Here is a 20320-nt window from a genome sequence, read left to right on the forward strand (position 1 = left end):
TTTTTACAAAATCTTAATTTATCTGTTTTTTTGTAGTTGCTTGTTCTTTAGGTACTAAGAAACTATGGCCTAATCCAGGGTCACAGCGATTCACCCCTATGTTTCTTTTTTCTTAGAGTTTTATCTATTTATTTTTATACTTACTTATTTTGAGAGAGAGAAATAGAGTGCATGTGTGCAGGAGAGAGAGCAAGTGGGGCAGGGGCAGAGGGGGGGCAGTGCGGAGCCTGATGCAGGACTTGATCTCACAAACTGTGAGATCATGACCTGAGCCAAAATGAAGAGTTGGACACTTAACCGACTGAGCCACCCAGGTGCCTCTCTTCTAAGAGTTTTATAGTTTTGGCTCTTACATTTGGGTCTCTGATATGTTTTGAGTTAATTTTTATATATGGCATAAGGTTCTAATTTCATTCTTTGTATGTGAGTATCCCATTGTCCCAGCACCATTTGTTGAAGAGACTGTTTTTTCCCAGTCTATTGAATTTTCTTGACACTCTTGTCAAAAATCAGTTGCCATTAAAGGTACGGATTTATTTCAGGACTCTCAGGTGTATTCCATTGATCTATGTGCGTGTCTTTATGCCAGCATTTTATGCCACACAGTTTTGATTACTGTAGCGATGTAGTAACTTTCGAAGTTGTAGTATGAGTCCTTTAACTTTATTCTTTTTAAGGATTATTTTGGCTTTTCTGGGTCCCTTGAATTATTATATGAATTTTAAGATCAGCTTGTCAATTTCATCAGAGGCCTTCTGGGGTTTTGATATAGATTTCATTGAATGTGTAGATCAATTTGGGGGTTTTACTTTGAATGAAAGAAGTGATCTCAAAGTGAGGCAATGTGGTATAGAAGAGGTTATGGATGAGTGTCCGTCAGGCAGGCGTCAGTTCATGTCTGATTTCTCGCTCTGACTTGGTTTGTGAGCTTGGGCAAATTAAGTCTTCTTCTTTGGGCCTCAGATTCCTCACCTGTAAAACAGACCCAAGGATGTTCATTCTAAAGTGTTTTGAGGATTAAATGAGTTCACCTATGCGGGGTGTAAGGCCAGTGCTTGGCACGTAACTGAAGTGTCCATCCATTTCCTGGGGCCACTGGAACTCACCCAGCTAACAGGAGGGAAAGCACCAGGTTAGAAAAATGTAAAGGCTGGAAAGGACCTCAGTGAATAAATTAACACATTTAAATGTCATCATCTGCGACCTTAATCTTTCCCCTGCCCCTAGAATCATTTTTTTCCTTATATCTTTGCCAAAATTGTACCCATCCCGATAGCCCAGTTGGAAGTAATCTTCTCTTTTCTGAACACACCTGACATTTTTTCTTCTCCAACAACATCTGATTCTGTTTGCCAGTTTTCTACAGATTTGGGTATCTTGACTCGACTTCTAAATTGTAAGCCAATAGCAGCAGGTTCCAGCCATGTCTTCCTTGAAATATCATTGTGACAAGGCTGGATAAAGCATGGCTGCGTTTATGTTTAGACACTGTGTATGTGTGTGTTGAGGGGTCATTTTCCTGCACTCTTCCCCCAATCCTCCCCAAGCACATGCTCCCTGCCTCATGCGCGAGGAGACTCTGCTAACAGTGAAATGCTGAAGGACAGAGGTGAGTTGACTCTTGAAGACCACTGAAGGCCATAGAGATTTCTTCTGCCTTCTTCTTCTGCTCACTTCATCGCACACGTCTGGCACAGCTGGCAGGCAGCCAGCACCCTCTCCAGTAGGGAGGAGTTGCTTTTAATTTTGCCAATTGGACAGATGGAATATAGTATCATGTCTTGATTTGTACTTCTTGCATTACTGCTGGAGTTGATTTTTTTCATGTATTTATTAGCGATTTGTACTTGTGTTTTGATTACCCTTTCCAGCTGAAGTATTTCACCACTTGGATTTGAACTGGCAAGGAATAGACTGGTAACTAGTAGGAGATAGAGTTCAACAGTTTGTTAGGGGCTGATAAGTCAAAAATTTGGAACTGGCTCCCTGTGGGCGTGTGAGGGTGGGTGAGGTCCCTGAGAGACCTAGAGATTCACCACTGACTTCATTCTGTGTCACTGTAAGTCATGATGGCACGTTTATGCCATGTGGTCCCTATTAAATGCAGATTTTAGCATTGTAGCCTTCTGCATAGAGCTATGGCTGAAATCTGTTTCTCTTAATTCTTTCATTTAAGCTTCCTTGCTGACTTCATATGTTGACGCCTCTGTCAAAATGTCTCTTAGGTGTGCACAGGCTTCTGATCACATCCCTTGGAAAAACAGAGTTGAACATTACACATCCCTGTTGGGGTGAGAAACTGCTTTTTTGTATCTGTTGCCAATTGCCAGTTAATTACCTTAATATCTGATGAAAGCTAGAAGCTGGGCTGGGTCTGGAGACACAAAGGCAGAAAGGACTCCATGTGTTCACTTGCCCCTGGGAGAGTTCATGATGCCTAGAATATGGTATTGGAGCAGGATACTGAGATAAAAAGTTGTACTAGGTCCTGATGTTGAGTCCAGGGTGAGCTGAGAAGTAAGCACCTTGTCTTTTCTCAGAACCCAGGAGAAAGGCTTTGTGGATGGCTTCACAGAGCTGGAGATGTTTGGACAGAAAGTGGGTGGACAAAGGATGACCATGCCCTAGGAGGAGGGGACAGCTGGGGCAAAGATCTGATGTCCCTAAAGAGCTTGACATGTGGGAAGCGGCAGCCGATTGAGATGACTAGGGCTTTAGGGCTTTGGGCGTGGATGGTAGAGATGACTGATGAGGATGAAAAGTGGGTGTGGCTTGGAAGAGGCCTTTGGGTGATGGGGATGTATAGGTGGGACAGCATCAGAGTGCTCAGAAGAGGGAATCTGCTGCCCTTGTCTGTTGATGGGCTGAGGGGATGGGAGAGCTTACTCTGGCTTCTGGTTTGGGAGCCTGGCTGGATGGTGTTGCCAGGAACTGAGACAGCGTGTGTAAGTAATGAGTTCACAATGGAACACACTGAAATGTTGAAATGGAAGAGTCTGTGGTACATGTAAGAAGCTGGGGGTTTGGAGAGCACCACATGTGGAACAAGGAGCACCTGTGAGAGAGAGAGGGTAGAGGAAATTCCCTCCAGGTCAGTTTCTGGGAAGCCTGAAGAGGAGGCACTTCCCGGAAGGAAAGAACCCGTGGTATTGGTACATGCTGCAAAGAAGTTGGGTGAGATCAGTGTTAAGATGGATTTGGCACTGTAGCATTCAGCTAAGGGCATGGGCATTAAGCTGAGATGAACCTGGGCTTAAAACGTGGTTCTAGCACTTAGTATCTGTCAGGTCCTAGAGATGTCAATTAACCTGAGCCTCAACTTCTATATCTATAAAAGGGGGAGACGATAGTAGTAGCCACTTGATAGAGTTGTTGTGAAGTATTAGTTCGGGTATGGCAGGGAAGGTACTTAGCACAGATCCTGGCAACATTGTGAGCAGACAATAAATATTACTATTACAGTTAGGGTAGATAAAAATGGTAACAATATTTTTTACAAACTGTGACAGAATTACATGAGAATATGCATGAATGCCATGACTCTTGTTCAGTCTTGGGTGTGTGGGTATGATATTTTGATTTATAATAAGAAATATATATTTAGTCTTTGTCCCCTTTCCTGGCATAGATCTAAAATCCTTGCGGTTTCCAAAGTAAGAACCATAAAGTTGTCTTTTGTTATGTCAATGAGATGACTTCTGGAAAGCACCTATGAAAGGGGCTTCGTTGCCACGGAAACCAACCATGTGATTAGAGGGTTGGAACTTTCAGTTCCATCCTCCACCTCTGGTTAGGGCCAGGAGGCTGGAGATTGAGTTCAGTAGCCGTAGGCCAATGATTTAATCAGCCAGCCCTGTGTAAGGAGGCCTCCCTCAAAACCCCAGAGGACAGAGTTTGGAGAGCTTCTGGGCTGGTGAGCGCATGGGGACTGAGTAAGAGCTGCACACCTGGAGAGGCTCCCCATACACTGCTCTGTGCGTCTCTTCCATCTGGCTGTTCCGAGTTAGATCCTTTTCTAGTAAACCAGTAATCTAGTAAGTAAAATGGTTCTCTGAGTTATGTGAGCTGCTCTACCAAATGAATCACACCCAAGGAGGAGGGGGGGGGTCACTGAAACCTCTGATATGTAGCCAGTTTGTTAGAAGTACAAAAGACAGTCTGGGTTGGTGGTTGGTATATGAAGTTGGGGTGTGGGCTCAGTCTTGTGGGGCTGAGCCCTTAATTGGTGGAATCTGATGTTATCTCCAGATAGGTAGTGTCAGCACTGAGTTGGATTGTAGGACACCCAGCTGATGTTGAAGCATTGCCTGGACACATGGGAACCCCCGTCAGAAACATACACACACACAGTGTGATTGGGGAGCACAATGCTTAGTGGGGGTGAGAGCTTTTGCTGTGTCTTAGGAGCTCATGTCTTAGGAGCTGGGACCAGGCCAGGAGTAGTGTGGTGTGTGCTTAAGAGGCACCTGGAGTCTGAACCAGATCTGAGAATATTAGAAGTTTAATGTGGGTGGGTTTCATCTGAGAGATCCGAGAATACTTTGGGACTGAAGTGATAGTATTAGGTGGGAGTCGGGTTTATTTGTTTGTTTGGTTTTTAGTGAGGCTCTGAAACATAAATCCAGACAAGGCTAGGTTAATAGGTTCCAAAGGGTGAGTCTTCTAGGCAGACTTGGGCAGTGTGAGCTCAAATGGCAGGTGCTTGCTTTACAGGGAACTGCAGCTTAGTCCCCTTGTGAGAACTCTGGAGCTTGCTCCACCCTGCACTGCACGGGCATGCGAGCTAGAGACTATCTGCAGACACTGCTGGCTCACAGGCAGGGCTATGCGTGTTCCCAGGCCTGCCTATCACTGGCCCAGGACCAAGGCCTGGAGTTCTGAGTCTTCAGGTAACAGGGTACGCTCTGGGCATTTGGGGATCATTGTTTGCAGACTGATGTTGTGAAAATGCCCAGACTGGGACTTTAGGTCAAGATTTGTTCATGCTTTGAAAGTCCCTTGATTTGAAATACATTGCAATATTGGATGAAATATTTAAAAAATTCAACAAGAAACAGCACAGTTGAAGATGGCAATTGAGGTTAAAGACTTGCTGGGCTCTTGGACTTGGGAATGGGCAGATAGGGCTTCGAATATGGCGGCCATGAGATGATAAGGACCAGACGTTCTGGGCTTATAATTGGGGACTGGATCCTAGCTCACTGGGTGAAACTGAAGGGCTTACTGTCAGCTTTTCAGTTACTGCTTGGAGATGCAGCATATTCTAGAGCTGAATTCCCAGGTGAAGGGAAGGAGCAGAGGAAGCTATACCATAGGACCTCATCTATCCACTGTTGACCCAGTGATGAGATCTGTGATATCCCCCAAGATCACCTCAAAATAAGAAACCTGAGTCGCCATGATCAGATCTGAGTCTAGGCTAGGAGTCTTTAGGAAGGAAACTGAACAACTCCCAGACAGGGAGGGGTAAGAGGAGAGAGAGGGAATTTGCTAACCAAAGTTGCAAAGCACATGAAAAAAACTAATACTGAGAAATACCACCAGTCAGCTCAACAATCAGTAGAATTCACTTCCATTGAAAGTATAATAGAGTAATCTGAAAATGACTTTAAAACGAGTATGTTTGAGATTATCAAAGATGGTATAAAGAAAGGAATACTATGTAAAAAGAGCAAGATGTTATGAAACAGAATCAGGCAGGTAGAAATGAAGAACAGGTGTGTATGAAGATGAACTAATTAGACTCTGGAAATGAAAAATCAAGTAACTAGAATAAAAATGCATTCAGGAGACAAGATCAATTCTGGACTCAGTGTGTGCAAGAGAGTACCAGTGATTTGGGATATAACACTGGGGAGTTCATCCCATATGTTGCAGAGATAAAGAGATAGAAAACAGAAAAGAAAACTGAAGGGACATGGAGGACTGAGATTCTTCAACACTTGGGCTTCTAGAAGCAGATAATTGAAGGAATTGGAGAAAGCAGTTTTCAAAAAGATAAATATGAAAAGATTCTGAACTTGAAAAAAGACATGAGCCCTCAGATGAGAAACACTTGCTAAATGCTGAACAGGAATATGATGCCCTAGCACAGTGCCTGGTATACAGATGGTAGCTGTGCAGTAGATACCGGTTCTTCTCCCTCTTTCCCTCCTTCTCTGACTCCTTCCCTCCCTCCCTCTCTCCCTCCCTCTCTCCCTCCCTCCCTCCATACCTCCCTCTTTCTGGAAACACTTGCTGAACATCTGGTATGAGCTTGACACTGTGCTGAGCTTTGGACAAACAGAGAAAACTATAATACATTCCCCCTGACAAAACAGCTGAGAGTTTGGTAGCTAAGACAGATGTGTAAACAAGTATATGCAATGAAGCTACAAGGCCTGAGACAGAAATCTATATAGAGCCTGGAAAGTATAAAAAGGAAGGAAAGGTATGTGTGTGTGTGTGAGACTTAACACAGTAGGTGATACTTCCGTAGGGTCATGAAGGGGGACAAGCACCGAAGAGGGAACAGCACAGAGAACAGAGGGACAAAGGCATAGAGGCCTATGCTTTTGCACTTGGGAAACCTGTAGGCATCTTCCTGTGGTTGGAGGGGATGTGTGTATTTTTCCTTTTTTCCACCCCATGTATTATGAACTCCCCAAAGTAGGTGGTACTTTCCCTAGAGCATATCCAGTAGGGTCTGGCAGCTGACCTTTAAAAAGCATCCTGCTGATTCACCTGCATAGATGCAGGAATCTCTTGGTGGGTGCATTTCGTCACCACATTTTGGGAGAGCAGAGTCTCTATCCCTGTGTTGTTCACATTCAGGCAGTCCTTAAGCCCAATTCCCTTAGAGTATGTGCTCCAACAGCCCCTGGAAGGTGCTGATGTGGAGAGAGGCTGATCTGCCCTCGCAGGTCCTTGGCTGAATCACTAGGGGAGAGTTTCTTAGCTTCTCTGTTCTTTCATCTGTCACTGAAGAATGACGGTTGCCTGCCACCTCTGTGTTTCACAGATATGTTGTTATCAGGGACATTGGCAACACTCTTTGATATATGGAGATGAAAGATGCTGGATTAATTCAAAGCGTTATTTGTTGTTTTTCACTATTATTACTAGTTAAATTGCTGAACACACTTTTGACAGTCTTGTCAGAAGCTCTCCCATATGTCCTCTCCCGTGAAGAGTAAACATTGCCTTCAGAGGCTTGACTACTATTTTTTTTCTTTCTTGGCAGTGAAAAATGACTTCAAATCACAGTATTTAGGATGATGATATTTTTGATGTGCTTTCTCCTTTTTCAAGCTCTTACTCTACTCCCTACCCCTGTGTAAAAATGAAAGGGCCAAGCCTTGCCTTGGCCTCCAGGGGTCAATGTCAGGAGGCTGACAGATGATGAAGAGGGGTGGCTACTCAGAAACAAAGACTTCCTGGGTGTTTAGTTTCCTGGTGGGCGTTAGCAGGGCTGTAGGAGATTTGGTCTACATCTCTGGTTGTTACTGGGTCCTGAGACACCTCTGAACACAGATCACCCTTCTTTGCTAAATCACAAGGTTCTCGAGGGCTTGGATTTTGTGCAGTCACTTTTGGCCTCTGAGCAGAAAATAACTGTTTGAAGAGTTCGAGGTTTTAGGGTCCTTCATCTCAAATTTCATCCAAGATCATAAAAGAAGCCCAAGCAATGCCTTCACATGTTTTTGTGAAGTCTGCAAAAGTAAGATATTTTGACAACAATCAGCTAAGACCACAGCTTCTTTCCATTTAGCTGCTTCTCCATCACACTTCTCTTTGTGTTCAGGCGGGGTGGAGTGACCACGGACATTTTTGGGATTCTGCTAAAGGAAAGTTGTTGGAAATAATGCCCGTTTGACTGCAGTTTGCAAAGATCATTGGGAACATATGCATAAAATAAGTAAGAATTGACAGATTCCTGATTTGGACCTATGTGAGGAATACCTCTTTTTGTCATCTTCACTTATTGAAGAACTATGAGAAAATTCAGATGAAGATTAATAGACTCTGAAATGAAAGTGAAAAGATGCATGATGAAATCAATACAGATTCTTCACTTCCTGATGTCAGAAGTGCAATAAACAGTTCAGGTTCTATTAAAAGGAGAAAATCTATATAAGAAAGAGATACATTTAGGAATTCACGGACGTTTAGGGCCAGGTACTTCTTATCTGTAGCTAGTCTGGGCATTGTGGTATGTTTAGCAGCATCATTGGCCCCTATTCACAGTGTGTCAGTACTGCCTCCCCAGTTGTGACAACCTAAGTTTGCAGATTTGCCACATGTGCCCTGGGGGCACAATAGCTCTTTCTGAGAACCACTGAGGTGACACTGAAAAGGTGGAGAAGAGAGGATCTGACTTAGGTACTTTTGGAAATTTGTATTTTGACGTTATACAGTTAAGGGTAGAGATAAAAAGTAGTGCACACACACTTTTCCTCCAGAGATATGGGTTAGCAATTCTGAAACTGCTTTCTGTGTATATTAGACTTGAGCAAGTAAGAAAATGTATTGTAGATAAATGAGAGCAGGTTTCTTACTGTGAGAGAAACAAGTTACAACTAAGGAAAGAGCAAAGTGTAGAAGGAGTCTTGTGGTGCTGGACTGGACTCAGAGAATGAATAGGAGCTCTTAGTGTATGTAACACATACAGATAGATACAAAAATAAATATGGATGTGTGTGCATACATGGGCTAATGTACATGCAAAACCATTCTTCTTCTGCCCATGAGAGTGCTGAGACGCAATGAAACTCAGGGGCAACCAGCATACCTAATACTCATATCTTGCTTTCTAAATACTGCTCTCCATTAAAAGGATAAGTAGCCAATTCCAGGGCTGATGTAGAGAAAAGACAAGATGATCCTGGAGGATCTTGTGGTGCAAGAAAGTAAGGAACTTCTTAAAAAGGAGGGGGGCATGTTGAAGGGCACAGGAATCAATCTGAAATAACTCTTAATGGTTAAATGTAGAAGAATTTGAGCAACAACGTCAATTAGGATAGTATTGGATTATAACTCAAAGAATAAAAGAAGTAGCCATGAGTCTACAGCCAGGTGAAAAATAGCTGACAAATGAACAAATGTGGTAGAAGGAACATGTGAAAGAATTCCACTTAATAAATGTAGAAGGTATGTGAGAGGTAGAAAATTACCCTTGAAATCATGGTGTTACCACAATAATAATCGCTGTAAGCAAGCTCCACTAATGGATCATAAAATTAGAAGATGAAAGTTTAAGGAGAACCAGGATTTTTGCATAATCTTAAAATATCTCATTCTAAATATTTGCTAAATACAAAAAGAGAAACAGTAACTTTCCAGTGGAGACACCTGGCACATGCCACCTGTATCAAGTGATCAGGGTTAATTCCAGCAGTAAAAAGCCTGCACCATCACGTTCACCTGACCTGATGCACTGGGGCACACCTCTCTGTGGATTTCTTTTTTTTTTTTTTTTAACTTAAAACACAAACTTATTTTGAGAGAGAGAGAGCATGCCGAGAGAGAGGGAGAGAGAGAGAATCCCAACCAGGCTCCACATTGTCAGTGCAGAGCCCGATGTGGGGCTCGAACTCACAAACCATGAAATCATGACCTGAGGCAAAATCAAGGGTTGGATGCTTAACCAACTGAGCCACCCAGGCGCCTCCCCCTACTGTGGAATTCTTTCCAGTAATGTATAAGCTCAGTTTAATCATGAGAAAATACCAGAAAATTCAAATTGAGGGACCTTCTCCAAGACACCTGACCAACGTTCTTGAAGAAGGTCAAGATTAGGAAGGACAAGGAGAGACTAAGGGACTTACACAGACTGGAAGAGGCTAAGGGGACACAAAACTAAATGCAGTGTGGATTGAATTTAAGGACTTAAATGGAAAAACTAGTGAAATCCAAGTGAAGTCTGTAGTTTTGTTCATAGGATTGTGTCAATGTTAATTTTTCACATATGATTGTGCTATAGCTACATAAAATGTTAATATTAGGGGAAGCTGGATGGACTCTATACTACTTTTTGCAACACTTCTGTGCATCTACAATTATCTCAAAATTAAAAAAAAAAAAGTTTTCAATTAACCACCCAGAGCAAAGACTGAATTATCTTTCTAATTTTTAGATAGGAAATATTATAAAATAATTGCTACATGAAGTGGAATGACAGGGTATGCTGTGAAACATGTAGGAAAAAACAATTTTATAGAGGTATATAGAACAGTTAAGTAAGAAAAACATTATTAGATTTGTCAACTTCTTATCTTTGTAATTTATGGTGATTTATTTTATATAAATGTTCATTTTTGTGCTTAAATTTGTATTCTTAATCTCAAGAGTCAAGCAGAGAGGGGATGTCTGTTATACAGACTGGTTTCTGATCCCATTCTGTCCATCCCTCCTGGCCTGTGCAAGTGACTGCTCTCCACAGGCTTGCCACCATTCTCTTCTACATAATGGTGAGGTCAGCAACCTTCCTGCTCCCTACACCCGTAATTGTAACACAGTCATAGTGGGTCTGCAAAAAAGACCCAATGGTTGAATAAAGTTCTTGGAATCCTGCTGACCTAAGACTCTGCTCCTAAATTTCCTGTCTGTCTATCCAGTTCCAATTTACATCTCTTTTCTGTGTTTTATCCTCATTTGAGCTTGGTTATTTGGGATCTCCAATGAGGAGAAAATGTATGTGCTTTTTCTTTTATTTTTATGTTATTTTCTGTCCTAAAAAAATGAATATTCTCTCTTTGAAATCAAAGAAATTTTTTCCAAGACATTCCAACCCTAACCATGACCATTATGAATATTTTGATATATCTGCTTCCTATCTTTTTCTTATGCATAGGGATGTAAATATGTATATTTTAAAACATAATGGTACTAATGCTATATTTACCATTTATTTCTTCCCAACAGTACAGTGTAAATATTTTCTCACAATTTTTTATCTGGTCTTTACATACATCATATTAGTGACAGTACCTTCTTCTGTTGAATGACTGTTACCGTTTACTTAACCATTCCTGGGTCACTGGATGTAGTGATGTACTTTATTAATGAAGGATGTGCATGCACATGTCTGTATATGTCTGTATGTGGGACTTTTATAATATGCACTAGGGTATGGCTACTAGAAAACCTCAGATATGTATACGCAATCTAGAGAAGGGCAAGGTCTCTGCTGGGTCTTGGAGTCATCCCTTAAATGCGATGAGAAGTAGGGTGGACAATATCAATAGAAAGACAAGTTTTGGTTCTAGGAAGGGTCTGGAGTTCAACTTTTTGGTTGAGCTAAATGGTTTTTCTACTTCCAGGATGTGTGCCTAAGAGGATATTTATTAAGCACCAGGAGAAATGAAAATTAATGCAAATGTCTATTAGCCACTAAAGCCCACGGAAGGGCAGAATGAGACATTGCAGCAGAGAGGAAATGCAATCCATAATAATGGAGCAAACAGCATGTGTGGAGACTTCCAATGAAGACAGAGACTTGCAATGTAATTAAATCAAGTCCTTGGACAGCTGAGAAGCAGGGCTGTTAATGTGCTGAAGCCCACTCTGCAGCAGAGGAGGCTAAAGATGCATTAGAGATTAGAGCCTTGGCTTCCCATGTCTCTGAAAGCCCCACCAATCCTGTGGCATAGTATCTCAAAGAGAATGATCGTGCTGATTAGTAACATGAGTGATATGGAGGGTTTGGATTCTGTAGATTTGCCTATGGTAATGGAATGCAGACAGTCATTTATGTATTTGCAAAAAACAATAATATTTTACCCAGGGAGAGGATTATTCAGTTAATTCAATTTTGGACAGTCTGCCTCCTAAACAGTCCTTATACTTTGAAGGATATTGGTGACATTCAAAGGTCCAGAAATGCTTGGCATGGAAAGAACAATGGGAACTTAAGACACATCAGCCCAGGAAGTGCGTAAAAGCCAGCTAAGTGCTTTGAAGCAAGCTGGTATTAGAGATAGTCAACAATCTACCAGAGAAACCCTGAGGATTAGAGGGGCTGCCACTCAGCTCAAAGAAAGGGCTTTGTATCAGAAGCCCCAGCTCTTGCCATATATGCCATCTTGATGCCCATGATTTCCCACAGATGTTTCTAAACAAAGCAAAAATGCTATTCTACACACGTCCATAGACCCTGCCAAATTGAGAGAGTTGGGATTCTCTCAGGGGCCTGCTCAACTGCTCAGTGGAGAAAGGAAAATGAAAGAGAGGAAATTGTTCTTTTGGTGCAGAATGGAGTGGGCTGAGGTGATTCCCTGTACCATGTTGGCATCTGACAAGATGAGAGTTATTTCTGAGCCAAATGTAGAGAGGATGTCATTGCCCTTTTTAAAGTGACTGTTTTTTCACCCAGTGGAGGCAAAAATCATTATGTGGATTTATTTCCAATAAGGCAATATTTTTCAGAAGGGAAAGGTAATAAATTCTAGTGACAAAAATCAGTAAACAGCTTTGGATTCTGTTTCTTGCCACTCCTAGGGTGATATCCCATACTTTGGTACTAAGGCTTGTTAAAAAAAACAAAAATTCACCTGAGTAAGTGTAAAGAATGATGCCTTGATCATGATTGGGTACCATCTAGCAGATAGGAAAGAGCTCTGAGGAGCTGTACAAAGTGAATGACTTTTTAAGCAGGAGGAGGCAGGGCAAGGAAGTTACTCCAGCAAAGAGTGGATTGTTTCAGGCAAGGTCACCTACCTTTAGGGGACTGCAAGGGTGTGTTGAGTGGATTACCTCACTAATGTTGACCAGGAATCCAGACTGACTGGTTAAGATTCCATTCCTGGGAGAGGCTGAAACCACAGTTAGGTTAGGCACTAAGTCTCAGGTGATGTGGGCTTAGCACAAGTGATCGATTTTGGGCCTCCTGTCTCCTTTTTAAGAGGATCTTAGTGATCTGGGCATTTTCCAGATTTATTTTCCATCACATTTCTGCCAAGATCATGCTACAGCAAACTTTGTGGTTTCTAGAACATATTAGGCTGTCAGTCCTCTAGGTCCTGAACTGTTGATGAAATAGATGCTTTTCTCTGTCATATGCACTTTGCCTTGGGAATCTTCCATACATCCTGCAAGATCCAACTTGACATTTATCCCCTCAGGGAATCTCTGTATAAGAAAAAACTCCAAAAGGAAACAGTGTACTCACATTAGGGTGATTCCAGGAGTGTTTAATAAAGTTACCAATAGAAAAAATAGAGATACTATTCATAGAAGAATGGACAAGGTTTAGACCTATCAGTGTCCCTAAATCCAAAGGGATGGGAAAAGAGAGAAATGACCAGAATCCAAACTCAGAAGGACAGAATTGCACTTCAAAGGCCATCTTGACAAAAATCAGGCCCAGCTGATCAAATAAATATTCTGGGTGCCCTCTCTTGTCTTCCTCTGATCTCCTATTGGAGCTCCCCTTTAGCTGCTCAACGAGAATTTGTTGAGATCCAAATGGATCAACCTCTGGGCAAAGATAGGGCAGGGAGAGAAGGAAGGAGAGTGGATCTGAAGGAGAAATAGAAAATATTCAGCTCAGTCCATCCCTTTTGTCCTGTAGACTCCATTGTTGTTCTTTGGGTGAAAAGTTCATATTCTCCAAACAGCAAATGAAAAAATTCCAACAATTCAATTTTACTTATATGGGAAACCTAGCCCACTAACCAGTACTGATGTTAGTGTAATTGGAGAGAAAATAAATAATTAAGAAACATAAAACATAGTTATTATAGTCCCTAATTCTGTAGCTAATCTTGCAGCGCATGTTGATAATCCCAGCTGTTTTCTCTTATCACCAATTCCACGTTCTCCTTTCCTTTGCCAGACCCATAGGTTGGGTGAGATTCTTTCTCTTTATTGCTGAGGATTCTGAAATGTTTATTCCTATAAGCTCAGAAGTCTTGACGGTCTTGGTTTTATTGTGTCCCATTGATCAAGGCCACTGGGCAAGGGAGTACTGCAAGGAATTCTAGTAATTATTTTGGATTTCAAACCTAACTTGTTTTTATTGAGTATCAGCAGTTCATTTTCTACCCAGCAATTGGGATCATGCACATTTATATCAGCCATTGGAATAACTCCTTTAAATTCCTTATTGTTTAGTGGTATGAGAAGCCCAGAAAGGTTAGGGGTCATCTCAGCTTTCAGTTATTGGAACCATCACTTAAAAACCCATTGAGCCCAAAGCTATGGGAATGGAAAGCAAAAATTCCCTAAGTGAGTTATTGGGAATAATAATTGAAGGAACTACTTATACTTCTGTTAGTTTCTTGAACCCAGCATCCTGACTGGGAAAGATGAAACCATATAGAGGCTGCTGGTTTAATGGGTGTTTTGCATCTAGCAGGAAAAGTAGCCTAACCTCATGAGGTGATTCTCCAGTTCGACCTTAACTAAACCCTTAAGCTTTCCTACTGTTTCATCAAGCTAGCTGCATCTGAGTGTAGGTACAATTCATTCCTCAGTGTGAATGCATCCTGACTCTCCTTTGTTATTAAATGTGTCCCCTGGTTGGAAGGAGCATTGTATGAGGTATCGTAGTCTTGGATAAGGTATTCTGTAAGTCTCTCAATAGTGGCTTTAGCAGACAGAGTTTGGGGAAGAATGGCAAACATATACCTGAAACATGTGTCTGATCCTGTGAATATAAAGCATGGATCACTTCATGATCAGAAGGATCTAATGTAGGCAATTTGCCACCAGGTATCTGGCTTGTCCACTCAGGGTCTGGTGCCACTCAGCATTGGTCTCCAGCATGCTGGTCACTCAGTACTGGAGGTAACTAGATCAGCCTTGATGAAAGTAAGTCCATACTGTTCAAAATGTGCATAATCTTTATCCCTGCAGACATAGCCACTTTGTAGGTTAGCCGCCATTGTACCCATTGAGCAGGTGTCAGATGACTGGGGAAAGGTACTGCCTGATGTCCACTGGATCGGTCATCTTGTGTACCTTATTGTTGGGAGTTGCCTCCACTGTGGATGTCTCTAGTGGGTATTTAAATGGACAGGTGTCTTCACATTCTTTACCCATTCTGAGAGATTTGTTCTCTTACTTCTCTTTCTGTACTCACTTACCTAATTTCACCAGCCAGCCTACCTACTTCCCGTGAGACAGGGAGCTTCGGGACATTTCTCCTACATGTTACTTGTTCTTTTATTTATTTATTTGTTAGAGAGAGAGAGAATGAACCAGAGAGAGGGACAGAGGGAGAGAGAGAGTCTTAAGCAGGCTCCGTGCCCAGTGAAGAGGCTGATGCAGGGCTCGTGAGATCATGACCTGAGCCAAAATTAAGAGCCAGATGTCTGACTGACTGAGCCACCCAGGCATCCCGCATGTTACTTGTTCTTAACCTTGGCATATGGATAGATTTCAGGAAGTTCATGAACTTGGATGGGAAAAAATTTATATCTCCATTTTCACAAACATCTAACTGAATTAAACATCTAAACTAATTAAAATTTCAGTTATGAATGGCAATTGATGACCTGCGTTATTGCTCGTAGTACTAGCTACTAGCTAGCCATTTCATGAATGGAAATCACACAATCTTTAATAATACAGTACAGTTGTTTGTAGATACCTGTAAATGTTATCTGCATCACTACTTTGAAAATACGGTGGTTCCTGGACATGTTTCTAGAAGAAACATGGTTTCACTCATCCCGTATATTCAGGTTTATGCAAGAGTACACTTTGGTAATCCAGATGTCTGTGATGCTCTTCAGTATTGCCTGTCTACAACTGTTGGTTAATAAAGTTGGGGAAATAGTTTGGTGGCTTCAGAGTTTTCTAAGGGTTTGAAAAACTGGATGGATGATTCAATGAGAATTTTTAATTCTGTATGGGATATTTCCAGATTTGGATTTGCCAAGTAAAAGAAGAGAGAAAAGCCATATACACTAGACAAAAATGGGCTGCTCTGTGGACTGGAACAGAAGGAGAAAGCTGATAGCAACACTTCTTAAATGGTGACATCGAATCTAGAAGAGTTGATTTAAAAAAATCCATTCTGAAGTCTGTCACTTAGAATTGGCAGTTTTGCTATCCCCCTCAGTGTATGGCTGCATGTAAACAGACATTTTTCTTAATGTATATATTTTTTAAGTGTGCTACGGGCCCAATGTGGGGCTTGAACTCACAACCCTGAGATCAACATTTTTCACTGTAGCCAGATCCTTGCTTTTGCTCCCTGTGTGCATGCTGATGCATTTGAAAAATTCTTATTTTGTTGAGTCCCTTTCGTATTTTGGAAATGATAAGAAAAGTTTTTTTTTTTTCTTCTTCAAACAAAACTCTGCCTAGAAATAAAAGCTTCAGACTCTGCACAGATGGTGCTTCTACAAGACTTGATGATGCATCTGCTTTTGGTCTGTAGTGAAACTGGGAGCTCCTCACATTTGTGTCACTTACTCCTTTTCATACGGACATGGATTGTCATTATGTTTCCGTTATGTCAACGATTCGAGAATTTGATAAATGCCAAAAGTCATCAACTTTATCAGGAGACAGTCTCTGAATCATAGTATTTAAAGGGTTCATCAAGAAATAGGAGTAGAGTGAGGAGCTTCCCTGCCACACAAAGGTCCTTTGGCCAGAGAACCTTTTAGCCACTGCTAACAAACTGAGGGCAGAATTTTACCTTTTCTCAAAGAAAAAGAAAACCCACCACTCTTGAACCTTTCTGAAAGAAACAGTTTATTCATGAGTTGGCCTACCTTGTAGATATTTTAAACCATATGAATAAGATAATAAATCTTTCAACTCAGGCACTTGAAGCTACCATTATGGATGCTACTGAAAAATTAAAAAAAAATTTTTTTTCTTGCCTTAGCGACTGATATGGAAGAAAAAAGTAGAGGCCAGCATCCTTACAAACTTTCAATTGCTAGAAGAGTTGCTTTTCCAAGATGAAGGTGAGATACAAAATTCTGTCAGTTTCTGAAAAGATAAAACAGAAAACACCTGGGGACTCTTCAAAAGTTTTTTTAAAAAATTATTTCTATCTTGATGGCACTAAAGTTGAATTACGGACTCAGTCCCTCTCTCTCTCTGATATAAACTATATTGAAGATGTGGACTGAGTGAGCCAAAGAAGAACATGTTGGTTTTAGGACAAAGGACTCCCTGCGATTGGAGTTTAATAAAACAGCCTTGAAAATGTTTGATGTTCCTTATGAGAACCCCATCTTGATCTAATGAAGTGAGCTATGGAAACTTCAGTTCTGCTTGTAACATCGCATCTTTGTGAACAAGAATTTTTAACATTTGGAATCATTGAAACAAAAAGTCAAAATTATTTGGTTGTCCAACTTTATGTGTGTATGTTGCCAGTCAATGATCACCCCAGGGTTTAATGTTATTTTACATGCTTAACAATGGGAGACCTTACATTGACCTGTCTTTTGAAAAATAAGTTTAACTTCAACTTGCCTATATTATACTATCTTGTTATTTAATATAAGAAAGAAGTATATGTATTGTATTGCCATATTACAAATACATAACTGTATATGTGTGTATACATAAACTCACTATATATATATATATATATATATATATATATATATATATATATAATGAAATACATATACCTGTGTTTCAACATGATTGGCTTCCTGTATAGTCTTATGTGTTTTATGCATTTAAAGCTATTAATTTGGAAAGATGCCTACACCTCACCAGATAACCCAGGAGGACCAAGGGATGTAAAAAAGCTAAGAAGCCGTATTCTGAATGCAGCACCGACCCAAGCTGTCCCCACTGAGAGGGAGCTGGTCAGGGAATAAATAGCTACTGAATTCCTCCTCCCTTGATCCTTTGCTGAAGTTCTTTACTCTCTGAGCCCTCCAGAAGCCAGGTCAAGGGAAACTTTTAGTATATTCATAGAAGTCATCCTGCAAGGACAGACAGCAGAGTAAAGGGGAGGGAAGGGTGAATCTGGAGCAGGCAATGCAAGGTACCTGGAGGCTTTCTCTTCTTTTCCTCCCAGTGCTGTCAGTGTGCCACACACTTTATGCTTCTGACACAGTAATGGTTTTCTAATTATGTCAGTTCTGCTCAAAAGACATTGTTGAGTACATACTGGAATCCAGGATTCATATATTATCTTGCTTAATAGTAGATGTTAGTATCGCCATTTTACAAAGCAAACAATCTCTTGGTAACACAGCAAATGATAGAATTGACTCAGTGCAGGACCTTTCAACATTTTTTGCCACAACATCTTTCTTTCTAATCAATTCCTGTAGGTAAGGAGATGAAATATTCTGAACTGGAGGAGAGAGGTAAAACAGGTCTGGGAACATTAGTACACAAGTGTGTTAGCTGTTGTAAGAAGCAACAGATTTGTGCAGACTTTATATTTGGACCGTAGGCTATCACAAAGAATAGAAGTTCAAGTTTAAACATTTATGGTGAAGACTCTAAGCCTGTAAATAACATAAAACTTATTTACAGGGAAATTTACCAGAATAAGCTTAGCAGTTTTTCTTTTTCATGAAGGCTTCAAGTTTTCTTGTATGTCTGTATCCCCTTGTATGTATCCATGAAAGTTACATTCCATGAAATATGTATTACTGAGGCTTTTAAAAAAATGTTTATTTTTTGAGAGAGAAAGCACGAGTAGGGGAGGAGCAGAGAGAGAGGGACAGAGGATCTGTAGCGGGTTCTGCACTGATAGCAGAGCAACAGTGAGATCATGATCCGAACTGAAATGAGATGCTCAACCTACTGAGCTACCTGGGTGCACTAGCTTGCCATTTGTTTGTTTGTTTTTAAACATCATCACTGGCCTAATTTAGCACCTCACAGTTGTCCTTGTCTTTTGCTATGGCCTCTTAGCCTATTGCCCTGCCTCTCATTTCTTCTTCACTAGAAGGTATGGATAGTAGGATTTAGGGTCTAAAATCCTATTCCAAATCATTACAGCTCACTTGATTCTGTTTTGCCAGAAAAAGTTGTGTCCTGTTCCTCCGAGCTGCATCTCTAGATTCTCTCTTGGCTGGTCAGATCCATTTTAATTGGAGAGTTGACCAAATTCAGTAAGTTCAAATACCAGAAAGACTTGATTCCTAGATCTTCATATCCATCTCTTGCTTAGTTTCAGACTCGTTGCCTACTGCATGTCACCATGTGGATAGATAGACCAGAACATCTTAAAGTCGACATGACCAAAAAGAACTCATCTTGTTCCCCCTTAGAAGTTGCCTTTTAACTTCTCAACAAATGGTGCTGGAAAAATTTGGTATACATAGATAAATAAATGAACCCATACCTCATACCACATACAGAAATAAACTCAAAATGGATCATAGACCTAAAATATAAAACCTAAATCGTTAAAACTTCTAGAATAGAACGTAGGATTTAAAATTTTGAAACCTTGGACAAGGCAATGATTTCTTAGCCAAGACACAAAAAGCTCTAACTATAAAAAAAGTTTGATATTGGACTTCATCAAAATTAAGTGCTTTTTGAAAGTGTCATTAGAATTATGAAAAGACAAATCACAGACTGGGAGAAAATATTTGCAAATTATGTGATAAAGGACTTGTATTCAAAATACACAAAGAACTCTCACAACTCATTAATAAAACATATGACCCAATAAAAATGGAAAAATAATTTGAATAGACATTTGACTAAAGATGTGGTCTTATATGCACACGAAAAGTTGTTCAACATCATTATTCATTGGTCAAATGCAAACAAAAGCCATAATGAGACTCCAGTTCATACCTATTGGGATCACTTAAATGCAGATAAATGACAATACCACTTACATTGCTGGTGACAATTAAAATGGTATAGGTGTGGTGGAAAAGTTTAGCAATTTCTTATAAGGCTATATCAATACTTCCCATACTACTGAGAAATCTTTGGTCTTTCCTTGTGGGAAATGAGAAATGAAAACAAATTGTGCCCATAAATACTTGCACTTGAATGTTTGTAGCAGCTTTATTCATAAAATAGCTACAAACTAGAAATTGTCCAAGTGTCCCGTCAGCCAGTGAATGGATAAACAACTTAGTACATACAATGGCATATGACTCAGTGATGTTAAGAAGCAAACTACTGATACAAGTGAGATGGATAAATCTGAAAAGCATTATGTTAAGTGGGGAAAGGCCACACAAAAGACTATGTAGTATATGATTCAATTTATGTGAAATTCTGGAAAGGCAAGAAAAAACTATAAAGGATAAAAATGAGATGAGTGGTTGCTAATCTGGGGTAAAGGGAAGGGAATGACTTCAAAGAAAGGTAAGAGAACTTTGTAGGTGACAGGAATATTGTATGTCTTTACATATTGTATGTCTTTACAGTGGAG

At 40.6% G+C, this 20320-nt stretch overlaps 1 long non-coding RNA gene across 2 annotated transcripts in view; it reads left to right on the forward strand.

The window, feature by feature from the left end:
* Positions 1 to 290: 290 nt before the first annotated feature.
* LOC123385909 overlaps positions 291 to 20320 on the forward strand; it is a 55501-nt gene continuing 35471 nt past the window's right edge. For both annotated transcript variants that reach the window (XR_006599175.1, XR_006599174.1), the window contains exon 1: positions 291 to 4034. This is a non-coding gene — a long non-coding RNA (uncharacterized LOC123385909). The remainder of the gene's footprint in view (positions 4035 to 20320) is intronic.

Source organism: Felis catus, chromosome B3, assembly GCF_018350175.1.
Source record: "Felis catus isolate Fca126 chromosome B3, F.catus_Fca126_mat1.0, whole genome shotgun sequence".
Classification (NCBI taxonomy): Eukaryota; Metazoa; Chordata; class Mammalia; order Carnivora; family Felidae; genus Felis; species Felis catus.